Source organism: Accipiter gentilis, unplaced genomic scaffold, assembly GCF_929443795.1.
Source record: "Accipiter gentilis unplaced genomic scaffold, bAccGen1.1, whole genome shotgun sequence".
NCBI lineage: Eukaryota > Metazoa > Chordata > Aves > Accipitriformes > Accipitridae > Astur > Astur gentilis.
This window is the reverse complement of record NW_026060823.1, coordinates 1,946,649-1,959,140: the sequence shown is the minus strand read 5'-3', so window position 1 is coordinate 1,959,140 and position 12,492 is coordinate 1,946,649. Positions and strand designations below refer to the sequence as shown.

The 12,492-nt window shown below is 58.9% G+C and overlaps 1 protein-coding gene across 2 annotated transcripts in view; it reads left to right on the top strand.

Moving 5' to 3' along the window:
- LOC126036754 (electroneutral sodium bicarbonate exchanger 1-like) overlaps nucleotides 1-12,492 on the top strand; it is a 123,110-nt gene that overhangs the window by 20,320 nt on the left and 90,298 nt on the right. The gene's annotated exons all lie outside the window — the stretch shown is intronic.

Below are 12,492 nucleotides of genomic sequence, written 5' to 3'. Positions count from 1 at the left end.
GGACAGTGTGGATTCGATGGCCTGGCACATCAGACCCACAGGAATATAAGGCTCTAGTGGACACTGGTGCACAATGTACCCTAATGCCATCTAGTTATAAAGGGGCAGAACCCATCTGTATCTCTGGTGTGACAGGGGGATCCCAAGAGCTAACCGTATTGGAAGCTGAAATGAGTCTAACCGGGAATGAGTGGCATAAACACCCCATTGCGACTGGCCCAGAGGCCCCGTGCATCCTTGGTATAGATTATCTCAGGAGGGGGTATTTCAAGGACCCAAAAGGGTACCGTTGGGCCTTTGGTATAGCTGCATTGGAGACGGAGGAGATTGAACAGCTGTCTACCCTGCCGGGTCTCTCCCAAGACCCTTCGGTTGTGGGGTTGCTGAAGGTTGAAGAACAACAGGTGCCAATTGCTACCACGACGGTGCACCGGCGACAATATCGCACCAACCGAGACTCCCTGATCCCAATCCATAAGCTGATTTGCCAACTGGAGAGCCAAGGAGTGATCAGCAAGACTCACTCACCCTTTAATAGTCCCATATGGCCCGTGCAGAAATCCAATGGGGAATGGCGACTAACAGTAGATTATCGTGGGCTGAATGAAGTCACGCCACCGCTAAGCGCTGCTGTGCCAGATATGTTAGAGCTTCAATATGAACTGGAATCAAAGGCAGCTAAGTGGTATGCCACAATTGACATTGCTAATGCATTTTTCTCCATTCCCTTGGCAGCGGAGTGCAGGCCTCAGTTTGCTTTCACTTGGAGGGGCGTCCAGTACACCTGGAATCGACTGCCCCAGGGGTGGAAACACAGCCCCACCATTTGTCATGGACTGATCCAGGCTGCACTAGAAAAAGGTGAAGCTCCAGAGCACCTGCAATATATTGATGACATCATCGTATGGGGCAACACGGCAGAAGAAGTTTTTGAGAAAGGGAAGAAAATAATCCAAATCCTTTTGAAGGCTGGTTTTGCCATAAAAGAAAGTAAGGTCAAGGGACCTGCGCAGGAGATCCAGTTCTTAGGAGTAAAATGGCAAGATGGGCGTCGTCAGATCCCTGTGGACGTCATCAACAAAATAGCAGCTATGTCCTCACCGACTAATAAAAAGGAAACACAGGCTTTCTTAGGTGTTGTGGGTTTTTGGAGAATGCATATTCCAAATTACAGTCAAATTGTAAGCCCTCTCTACCAAGTTACTCGGAAGAAGAACGATTTTAAATGGGGGCCTGAGCAACGACAAGCCTTTGAACAGATTAAGCAGGAGATTGTTCACGCAGTAGCTCTTGGGCCAGTCCGGACAGGACAAGATATTAAAAATATGCTCTACACTGCAGCTGGGGAGAATGGCCCTACCTGGAGCCTTTGGCAGAAAGCACCTGGGGAGACCCGTGGCCGACCTCTGGGGTTTTGGAGTCGGGGATATCGAGGATCCGAGGCTCGCTATACTCCAACTGAAAAAGAGATCTTGGCAGCATATGAAGGAGTTCGAGCCGCCTCAGAAGTGGTTGGTACTGAAACACAGCTCTTCTTAGCACCTCGACTGCCAGTGCTGGGCTGGATGTTCAAAGGGAAAGTTTCCTCTACGCATCACGCGACTGACGCCACGTGGAGTAAGTGGATCGCACTGATCACACAGCGAGCTCGCATAGGAAACCCCGGTCGCCCAGGAATGTTAGAAGTGATTACGGACTGGCCAGAAGGCAAAGATTTTGGAATGTCGCCAGAGAAAGAGGTGACACGGGCCGAAGAAGCCCCGCTGTATAATAAACTGCCAGAAAATGAGAGGCAATATGCCCTGTTCACTGATGGGTCCTGTCGCATTGTGGGAAAACATCGAAGGTGGAAGGCTGCTGTATGGAGTCCTACACGACTAGTCGCAGAAACTGCTGAAGGAGAAGGTGAATCGAGTCAGTTTGCAGAGGTGAAAGCCATCCAGCTAGCGTTAGACATTGCTGAAAGAGAAAAGTGGCCAGTGCTCTATCTCTATACTGACTCGTGGATGGTGGCAAATGCCCTATGGGGGTGGCTACAGCAATGGAAGAAGGGCAACTGGCAGCGCAGAGGTAAACCCATCTGGGCTGCCGCACTGTGGCAAGATATCGCTGTTCGGATAGAGAAGCTAGTGGTAAAAGTACGTCACGTAGATGCTCATGTACCCAAGAGTCGAGCCACTGAAGAACATCAAAACAACCACCAGGCAGATCAGGCCGCCAAGATTGAAGTGTCTCAGGTGGACCTGGACTGGCAACGTAGAGGTGAGCTATTTATGGCTCAGTGGGCCCACGATACCTCAGGCCATCAGGGAAGAGATGCAACATATAGATGGGCTCGAGATCGAGGGGTGGACTTGACCATGGACACTATCTCACAGGTCATCCATGAATGTGAAACATGTGCTGCAATTAAGCAAGCCAAGCGGCAAAAACCCCTGTCACATGGAGGACGATGGCTGAAATATAAACAGTGGGAGGCCTGGCAGATTGACTATATCACACTCCCACGAACACGCCAAGGCAAGTGCCATGTGCTTACAATGGTGGAAGCAACCACTGGGTGGCTGGAAACATACCCTGTGTCCCATGCCACTGCCCAGAACACTATCCTGGGCCTTGAAGAGAAAATTTTATGGCAACACGGCACCCCAGAAAGAATCGAGTCGGACAACGGGACTCACTTCCGAAACAACCTCGTAGACACCTGGGCCAAAGAACATGGCATTGAGTGGGTGTATCACATCCCTTATCACGCACCAGCCTCCGGAAAAATTGAACGGTACAATGGACTGCTGAAAACTACATTGAGAGCGATGGGGGGTGGAACTTTCAAGCATTGGGATACACATTTAACAAAAGCCACCTGGTTAGTTAATACTAGAGGATCCGCCAATCGGGCTGGCCCCGCCCAACCAAGAGATCCACATACTGTAGAAGGGGATAAAGTCCCTGTAGTGCGCATGAGGAGTATGTTAGGAAAGACAGTCTGGGTTAGTCCTCCCTCAAGCAGAAGCAAACCCATTCAAGGGGTTGTTTTTGCTCAAGGACCTGGGTACACCTGGTGGGTGATGCAGAAGGATGGGGAGGTTCGATGTGTACCTCAGGGAGATTTGATTTTGGGAGAGAATAGCCAGTGAATTGGGCTGTATGATATTTAACTGCTAAATAACCTGCCAATGCATGTCATTGTATCTATAGTGTCTATATGCCATATCAAGGGTATTATTGTGAGAATTATCCAAATGACTACAGGATGGACTTTTGAAACTGAGCCAAGTACAACAGCGATAGAACTTGAACTGGCACCCACCAATTTCCTCAAGATCAACATCTTCGACCTGCAGACCAGGGGCATGAGTTGCACCAAATGTACTAGCCACAAGTTCCAGAGGCAGCGTACAACAACCCAACATCTCACACCATCTCTCTCTTATCCTGAAGAACTGTTACAACAGATAGAGCCCCAAAATTGATGGACACATTAGAGGGATAGCCCATAGGCTAAAGGAACACCGTGTGTGTGTGTGCGAGGTCAGGGGGTGGAGTCCATATACTTATATATAAGACAAGGAAAGTTGTAGTGGTTGATTGGAAAAAAAAAATAAAAAAAGTAAGATCTGGGCATGATGTAGATGGTATAGAATAAGGGGTGGATAATGTCCTGGGTTCAGCTGGGATAGAGTTAATTTTTACAGGAACCTGGGAGGTGGGGGCATAGCCGGGGCAGCTGACCTGAACTAGCCAAGGAGCTATTCCATACCATGTGACATCCTGCCCAGTATATAAATGGGGAGCGGGCCGGGGGGTGGTCTCTGTTTTTTTCGGTGGGGGAAGTGGCGGAGCGTCGGGTCCCGGGTGGTGAGCAGTTGCACTGTGCATCACTCTTTTTTGTATACCTTTTTTCATTAGTGCCGTTGTTGTTGTTGTAATCTCTTTTGTGTTTGTCCCAGTAAACTGCCTTTATCTCAACCCTCGAGGTTCCAGTTTCTTTTCCTTTTCTCTCCTCCGTCTCCTCCCCATCCCACCGGAGGGGGGGCGGAGGAGTGAGCGAGCGGCTGCGTGGTCCTTTGTTACCGGCCGGGCTGAAACCACGACACCTGCCCTGCCCTGCCCTGGGAGAGAGCATCGACAGGACAGGGGCAGGGCAAAGACCCCTGCTCCCGACCTGCTGGCTGGGTGCCCAGCTTCCCTGGGAGGTGCCGGGGCTCAGGGGCACAGGGACAGGGCACTGGGGCTGCCCAGACCAGGAGCTCGGTACCTGCGGCAGGGAGTAGGTGGTGATGAAGTTCACCAGCCTGGCGATCCGTGCCATGGCCCTCTCCTGCACCTCTGCCAGCTGGGAATCGGTGAAGGGCAGCAGCAGCTGGGAGGAGAAAAGCTGCTGGTGTGCCAGGGAGGTGGCATGGCACAGCATGGCACAGCCAGGCTTGCTCTGGGGCAGTGCCTGGGATGGGGCATGTGTCCTTCTTGCCCCTCACAGCAACCTGCTGCGGGCAGGCAGGTCACTGCATCCCGCTTCTGCTGCTGCCTCTGCTGCCTTCCATTCACTCCCCACCAAAAAACATCCCTCTGCCTCCCACCCAAGGACTCCAAGGCTTTGGGGTGACCACCTCACTGGGGACCTGTGGTGGGGGCTCTGGGATATGGCCCATGGTGAAGCTGGAGGGGGAAAGCCCCAGGGCTGGGCTCCCCTTGCCAGACAGGCAGGTCCATCTGGGAGGCAGTGTTGGGGAGGACGGGCAGCGGGCAAGGCTGCAGAGGTGGCGTGGGCTGGGGCAGGAGAAGGGGCTCTGGCGGGAGCCAGGAGGCAGGGGGGTGGGGGGGGGGCATGGCTGGTAAGGAGAGACATTCCCTGCCCCCCTCCTTGCACCAGGTGCTGGGGGTGGGCACCGCTCAAGCCAGGGGTCACTGCCCATGGGGACCCTGTGCCAAGGTCAGACCTCCAAGATGTTCTGCAGCTCCACGATGCCAAGGGTGCCGGCACTGCGTACCAGCACCTGCAGCATGCTGTCCATCGTGGCCAGGGTCTGTGAGGGGGACAGAGTCTTGGGGGCAGCCCTGGAAGCCTGGCAGGGGACGGCCATGGCCCTGCGGTGCCCAGGAAGGGGCCTCGCAGCCAGGGAACTCCCCATGGTTCACCCCCTGGCACACCTTGGAGCAGAGTGAAGCATCAGGGCCCTGAGTGTCCTCCTGAGGAGGCAGGTGGAAGATGTTGCAGAAGCAGGCATACAGGAGGCTGTTCTTCTTCTCCTGCAGAAGCAGCCCCGCTCTGCTGTGGGGACAGAGGAGGAGGCAGACCCTGGGCTTAGAGACCTGAGCTGAGCCCCATGCCATGGGGGACCCCTCAACCCTCCATCACACTGGCACTTGCCTTTGCAGGAAAAACCCTGTGGCACCCCCTGCCCTGTTCTCTGCCTCCCTCTCAGACCCAGGACTGGGGATGCCCCCCACCTGGGACCGGTGCCATCGGGGCCACCAAGCTGGGGGCTGGGGCAGGTACCTCATGGAGATGATGGCCAGCATGGCTTGCTGCTGCACCATAATGCCCTGGGGGCCAGCGGGCTCCTCTTGCAGCAGCACCTGGGGAGCACAGCAGCGTGGGACAGCTCAGGATGGGGCAGTTTCCTTCACCCAGCAAGAGCCTGTGGGGCTGGCAGAGCCCAGGTGCCCCCATCCTGGCACCCCCTCCCCACCCAGCACCCAGTGGTCCCAAGCCCCATGGCTGGAAGGGCTGTGGCCGTCACAGAGCCACAGGCTGGCCAAGGGACCTGCAAACATCCAGCCAGGCCGCCCAGGTGGCTTTGGAGCATCTCCAAGGATGGAGACCTGGAGCAGTGCTCATCCGCAACCCCCCTGCCTGGCCAAGCTCTCATCTGCCCCCGGGGCTGTGTCGCTGCCTGCTGCCCCTGCCCCTGCCCCTGCCTCAGCCTGACTGGCCGTCCCCTCACCTCGATGGTCTCCACCACCTCCGGCTGGCAGAAGTAAAGCATGTCCCACGCAGCGGAGTCCACGCTGGTGGTGCTGCAGACGGTGCAGATGGAGGCCAGAAACCTCAGCTTCTGGGCCTCTTGCTGCCAGCCAGGGAGGAGACAGACAGACAGACAGTGTCAGGGGGGAGAGACAGCCAGGTGGGGGGCCCAGCACAGCCCCCAGCACCTTCTGAGCACGGGACAGGGGCCGAAAGACAGGCTGGGAGACACGGGCACAGCCTCATAGAAGTGGCCACGGATACCTTTGGTCTGCTCCTGAGGAAGGCTCGAATGATGTCCAGGGTATTGTCTTCCTCCCTGGGCAAAGCCAAGGCAGAGCAGCACAGATCTGGCCAAGAGAGAGCAGGAAGGGCTGGGGGGCAAGCAGCAGGGAAAACCCGAGCCCTCTGCCCAGCTCCCAGGGATGCCACAAGCCCTTGCTCAAGGCTGGGACACCGGTGTCCCCTGTGTGCCCCAGGAGAGAGGGTGTGATGCTGGAGGGCAGCACAGGGAGGGGGCCCTGCTGTGGTCTGGTAAGGGATGCGCTGGCACCAGGGCACAGGGAGAGTCCCTGTCCCAGAACGCCAGAACAGAGCTCCCTTCCCGGCCACTGCGCTGTGGGAGCTCTGATGCCAGCCTGGCTGGGGGATGTGAGCCTGGCCCAGGACAAGGCAGGGCAGGCTGGGGAGCCCCCTGCTCCACAGCACCCGCACACTCACCTGCCCGCAGCAGCTGGACCTCGGACATCTCATGGGGCTTTGGCCTGGATCTGGGAACCGGGGCAGCTCCAGCCTTCTCCACCCAGGCCTGCCTAACGTGGCCAGGGGGTCTCTCCGCCATCCTGCAGGAGGGAGGGAGGAAAGGGGTGAGGAGGACCCCCTGCCACCCCAGGGGTGGTGGGGGCAGAGGTGGCTGTGCTCAGGGGCTCCTCGCTCCCATCCTGTCCCAACACTGTCCTCCCAGACACTGCGGGAGCAGGGCTGGCTGCCACAGGGTGTCGCAAAGTACCCCAATGTCACTCCCCTAAGCCCCCTGATCCCCCCTCCCCAGAAGCCCTCTGGCTGCCCCGGAGCACATGGACCCCTCCTCGCCCTGGGGGGACGGGACTGGCTCCCTCTTCCTCCTCCTCCCGCTATGGGGCTGGGGTTTGTCTGTATGGGGGCATCCCCCTTGTCGCAGACACCCCTCTGTCCTCTGTCCCTTCCCTCCCAGGGCCTGGTGCCACCCCCACCTATGGCCAGGCCGAGCCGGGGAGCAGCCCCCAGCCCCTCAGGCACGCCGAGGCTCTTCCCTCGTCCTCAGGAGGCGCAGGACAAGGCCCGCCGGGCTCCCCTCGCTCGAAGGCAGGTGGGCACACCGGGACACCAGAGGCCTTCCTGTGCGCTCAGCCACAGCGATCTGCGACCGTTGGGGTCTGCTGGGTTGCCCTGGTTACGGCTGCCGCGGCAGGCGGCAGGGTTCCATCGGCCGTTCGCTGGCACGAGGGAGGGGGGGAGTCCCCCCTCCCCCCCTCCCCGGGGCCTACGCCCCCGCTGGGCTCAGCCCGGGCCTGCTGGGTCGTCTGAGCGGGCGCGGGGGCCCGGGCCGGGGTGCTGGGGGACGCGCTACGCCCGGGGTGGTGGGGCCGGGAGCGAGGTGGCGTGGGCACAGAGGGGTCGGTGCGTGGGGACGGGCGGGAGGTGAGGCGAGAGGCCGGTGGGCAGCGGGAGGCTGCGGGTCGGGCCGTTGCGGCGAGCTCGGCCCAGCAGCGGGGAGCAAGGCGGACGGCAGCGGCGGCGGGGCCGGCAGGTGGGTACGGGCGGGAAGGGGACGGGAACGGGGGAGCGGGGGAAGAAGGAAGGAAGGGGGAAAGGGGAGGGGGAGAGGGGTCTGGTGATGGGTCAGGGATGGGGTCGATGAGGGGGTCAGGGATGGGGTCAGGGATGGGTCAGGGATGGTCAGTGAGGGGCTGGGGGCCACTTGTCTGGGAGGTCCAGCCGTGGGGTGGGCGCAGTGATCAGCTGGGTGGTGCCGTTCAGGTTTGTGCAGCCTGTGCGGGTGTAGCGTGGTTTGGAGTGATGGGGGGGTGCAGGCAGGGTGGGCTGCGCTGTGCAGGGGTGCAGTCTGTTTTGGGTGCTGGGGGAGGTGCCCTGGACAGACGTGTCATTCATGCTGGGGAAGCAGAACCAGGCGCTGGTGAGCCGGTGCAGCGGTTCCTCCTGCGCAACATTCTTAGGAAAACTCTCCTTTTTCTTTCCTTTTCCTTGCTCCTTCGCTTCCAGATCTCCGTGGTCGCAGTTTGTGCTGCCTCACCTCCAGCACAGCGTGCAGAATGAAACGACGGTCACAGAATTCGTCCTCCTGGGGTTCTGCAGCACCCCAGCCCTGCAGCGCTGCCTCTTTGGCCTTTTCTCTGCCCTCTGCTCTGCCACTCTGATGGGAAACGCACTTGTCTTTCTGCTTATCTGCCTGGACTACTGCCTCCCCATGTACTTCTTCCTCTGCCACCTCTCCATCGCGGACATCTGCTACGCCTCCAGCAATGTCCCCCGTATGCTAAGGAGCCTCCTTGGACAAGGCAGAACCCCCTCCTTTGCTGGGTGTGGGGCACAGAGCCATCTTTATTTAATCTTTGCACTTACGGCGTGCGTGCTGCTGGCCATCATGTCTCACGTTCGCTATGTGGCAATCTGCCATCCCCTGTGCTATGCCCTCATCGTGATCTGGAGGCTGCGCCTCACCCTTGCCACGGTTTTGTGGGCTTTGGTGTTTGTATTTGGTACACTGCAAGCCTCTCTGGCTTTACACCTGCCTTTCTGTGGCCCCTGCGAGGTTGTCCACTTCTCCTGTGAAATTCTTGCTGTCTCAAAGCTGCCTGCCCTGCCGCTCCTGCCAATAAAGTCCTGATCTTTGCTGTTTGTGTGTGCTTCTTCCTCTTCCCTTTAGCCCTAATCCCGATTTGCTCCCTGGACAGCCTGGCCACCGATCTGCGCATCCACTCTGTGCCAGGATGGCACGAAACCACCTCCACCTGTGGCTCCCACCCGACCGTGGTGGGTGTCTTTTATGGAAACGCCATCTTCGTGTACGCGGGGCCCAGGAGCGGTAACTCCTCTGGGAGGGAGAAAGTTCTTTCCCTTTTCTACAGTTTCGTCAGCCCCAGTTTGAACCCCGTCATTGACAGTCGGAGGAACAAGCAGGTGAAGGAAGCCTTGCTGAAGCTTCAGAGAAGGAAGAGGGTCTTTCATTCCGTCTAGCTGGCGCTCTAGGCTTTCACCTGTCTCCTGTCTTTCTGCTCTTTCTTCTTGAGCTCTTGCAGTATTTCTCACGGAATGTTAAGTGGTTAAAAGTGTCCTGGTTTCAGCTTGGATAGAGTTAACTGTCTTCCTAGTAGCTGGTACAGTGCTATGTTTTGAGTTCAGTATGCAAAGAACCTTGATAACACTGATGTTTGCAGTTGTTGCCGAGGAGTGTTTAGACTAAAGTCAAGGATTTTTCAGCTTCTCATGCCCAGCCAGCGAGAAAGCTGGAGTTGGCACAGAACACAGCCAGGGCACCTGACCCAAACTGGCCAACAGGGTATTCCATACCATGCGACATCCCATCTAGTATAGGAACTGGGGAGTGGGGGGGGAATCGCTGCTCGGGGACTAGCTGGGTGTCGATTGGTGGGTGGTGAGCGATTGCACTGCGCATCATTTGTACATTCCGATCCTTTTATTATTGCTGTTGTCATTTTATTAGTATTATCATTATTAGTTTCTTCCTTTCTGTTCTATTAAACCGTGCTTATCTCAGCCCACGAGTTTTACTTCTTTTTCCGGATTTTCTCCCCCATCCCACTGGGTGGGGGGGGAGTGAGTGAGCGGCTGGGTGGTGCTTAGTTGCTGGCTGGGGTTAAACCACGACAGAGACAGAGTCACAGCAGCACAGAATGGATGCTGAAAGAGACCTCTAGAGATCATCCAGCCCACCTCGGCTGCTCGAGCAGGGCCAGCTGCAGCAGGCTGTGAGTCTGCTTCTCGAAGGTTCTATTGGCTGCGTTGCTCCCAGGTTGTGGAGCTCGCATGGGAAATGGGCAATGAAGAGGGATGAAGTTTTCAGGCACTTTCTGGCCGGTGCAGTGATTTTTTTTTTTTTTTTCCCTTCTGATTTTTTCTCCCCCCTTCCTGGTCTTGCGGCTGCCCAAGGCACAGCCAGACAAGCGGAGGAGGGTCCCTGCCTGGCCTGCAGCTCCCTCCCTCGCCATTCTTGGGGTGATTTGGGGTTATGTTGCTGTGTCAGTGAGGCAAAGCTGGGCTCTTGGGGGCTGAGGTCAGTGGGACCCGAGGAAGGCCGTGATGGTCTTGAGGCTTTGAAGGGCTGTGCAGCGAGCCCTGTCCCCGCTGGAGGGGACGCTGGTGGTGTTCAAGACGAAGGCCTTGCAGCCCTTGTTGTCGTGTGTGCCCGTGTCCGCCCCGGCCCCCAAGGTCTGTTGTTGTCGCAGGGGCTCTGTGCTGCTTTCTGCGTGGGGCCGTGTCCGTGAGTCCTGCAGGGACCTGTCTGTCCTGGCTTCCCCACCAAAGGGCTGCTTCCCCTGGGGAAGGGGAGAGGGGAGTTGTTCCCGTTCCCACCCCCCCACCATCGCCTGCCCAGCTGGTGGAGACTGGGCCCTGGGGGTGGCTGGGTTCCCCTCGTGGCTTGCTGGCTCAGATTTGGGGCTCAGTGGGGCTTTTGCACCTCTTGGGGGCTGTTTCTTGGGGTCCCCTGTGCTCCCTCCCCGTCCCACACAGGCACCAAGCAGTTCTGGAGAAGGAGCTTTTAATTAAAAAGACAAGAGAAAAGGTCCCATCCAAGCTAGTCTAACCCCTCCCTAGCCACCCCCGCCCACCCCCCCTGCCATATACCCCACCCCTCCTCTCCCACCCCCCCCACTGCCCCCATCTCCATCCCTCTCACCCCTGTCTAATCCCCCCCCCACACACACACCCTCACGTTGGCTGCCAGAGCCCTGCGCTTGCTGGGTGCCATTGGCAAGGAGCTCTGCGCCTGCCTCTTCCTCCGCTTGCCTGCCGTGGCAGGTGGGGACGGTGGCAGGTCCATCCCCGCACCCTGCCACGGCTCCTGGGGCTCCATCCCGCTGCCGTTGACTATTTTGAGGCTCAGCATGGCGTCGCTGAGCTCGGGGATGCAGTAGTCGGGGGTGAGCATCTCCTCAGGCAGCGAGAGCGAGCTGAAGTCGTGGTCGGGGGTGTCTGTGCTGGTGCCAGCAGCATCCTCAGGCACGGAACCTCTGCTGGGAGCATCCTGGCTGACCCCCACTCTATCCAGGGCGCAACCGAAGAGCCTTAGGGCCTCTTCCAGGAGCATCTCCTCGGACACTGCAAGGTCGCCAGCAGTGTCCCCAAGGGCTTTGTTGTTGGCGGCAGCGCAGGGGCTGGTGTGGACATCGCTGCCCAGGGGTGCCCCCGCAGGGGTGGCCGTGCTGGCGATGTTGATCTGTGCCAGCTGCCCCTTGATGTGCTGGTAGCCAGGGATGGACACTGGCAGCTACAGAGGGTCTGGGGCCACCCCACTCCTCTGGTTTTTGTAGGGTGTGAGGTATCGTGGTTGGCCCTGGGGGGCCCCGCAGCCCGCGGGACCCCACAGGGCAGCACCCGGCAGAGAAGCGGCGCCTTGGCCAAGCGTGGCGGTGGCCGGTGGAGGCAGGTCGGTGGTTGTCCACTGGATGCGGAAGACCCGGGGGTCGAAGAGGCAGCCACATGGAGCCCTCTGCAGACATGTGTGGGTGAGGGGGAGCTGTGCTGGGCCGGGGGAACTGTCCAGGGGCACCCGCCGAGCCGGCCCCGATGGCCGACATCCCCCAGCTCTGGGCCAGGGGCGTGGGGAGCTTGTGGCCGGGGTGATCCCCACGGGGTGAGCCGCTGTGCCGGTGGGACAGGGTTGCAAATCGGGGAGGAGACTGGCATCTAGGAGGTGAAAGGGGAGAGGTGGCCCCAAATATTTGGGGAATTCTCTGCAGATGGGCTTTACTGGGCACGCGCCGCCCGGGCGAGGGCAAGGATGCTCACCGGGGCTTGCTGAACCCCCATGCGAAAAGTGCCGGGGGAACGGGTGTGATGGGGATGGCGAAGGGGCCAGAGCAGACTGGGGTGCCATACCTGCTGGTGGTGCCTGGGGGGCCTGGGCTGCAGGGAAGGGCTGCTCCCGTGCGGGCAGGCGGCATAGGTTGGCTGAGCCTGAGAGAATGAGACAGGAGCGATGGCCGGCGGTCACCTCTGCTCTTGTCCTCCAAGAGCATCCCTGGGCTGCAGGGGTTGGGGTCGGTCCCTACCTCAAGGGTAGAAGGTTTTGGGGAGCACGAATGGCTGGAAAAGCTGGGGCGCTGGGGGGCCCCAGGGCCCAGGCAGTGGGAGCTGCGTTGGTGGCCATGCCATGGTCCCTTCTGGCTGTTAGCTGCCAAGGACTCTTTGGCGTCTCCCCGGAAGGAATGCGGGGGCTCCCTGTGTTCCGCCCCACCCCCAAGAGCCTCCCCAGCTCCTCCTGGGGAGGGAAAGAGTTAAGG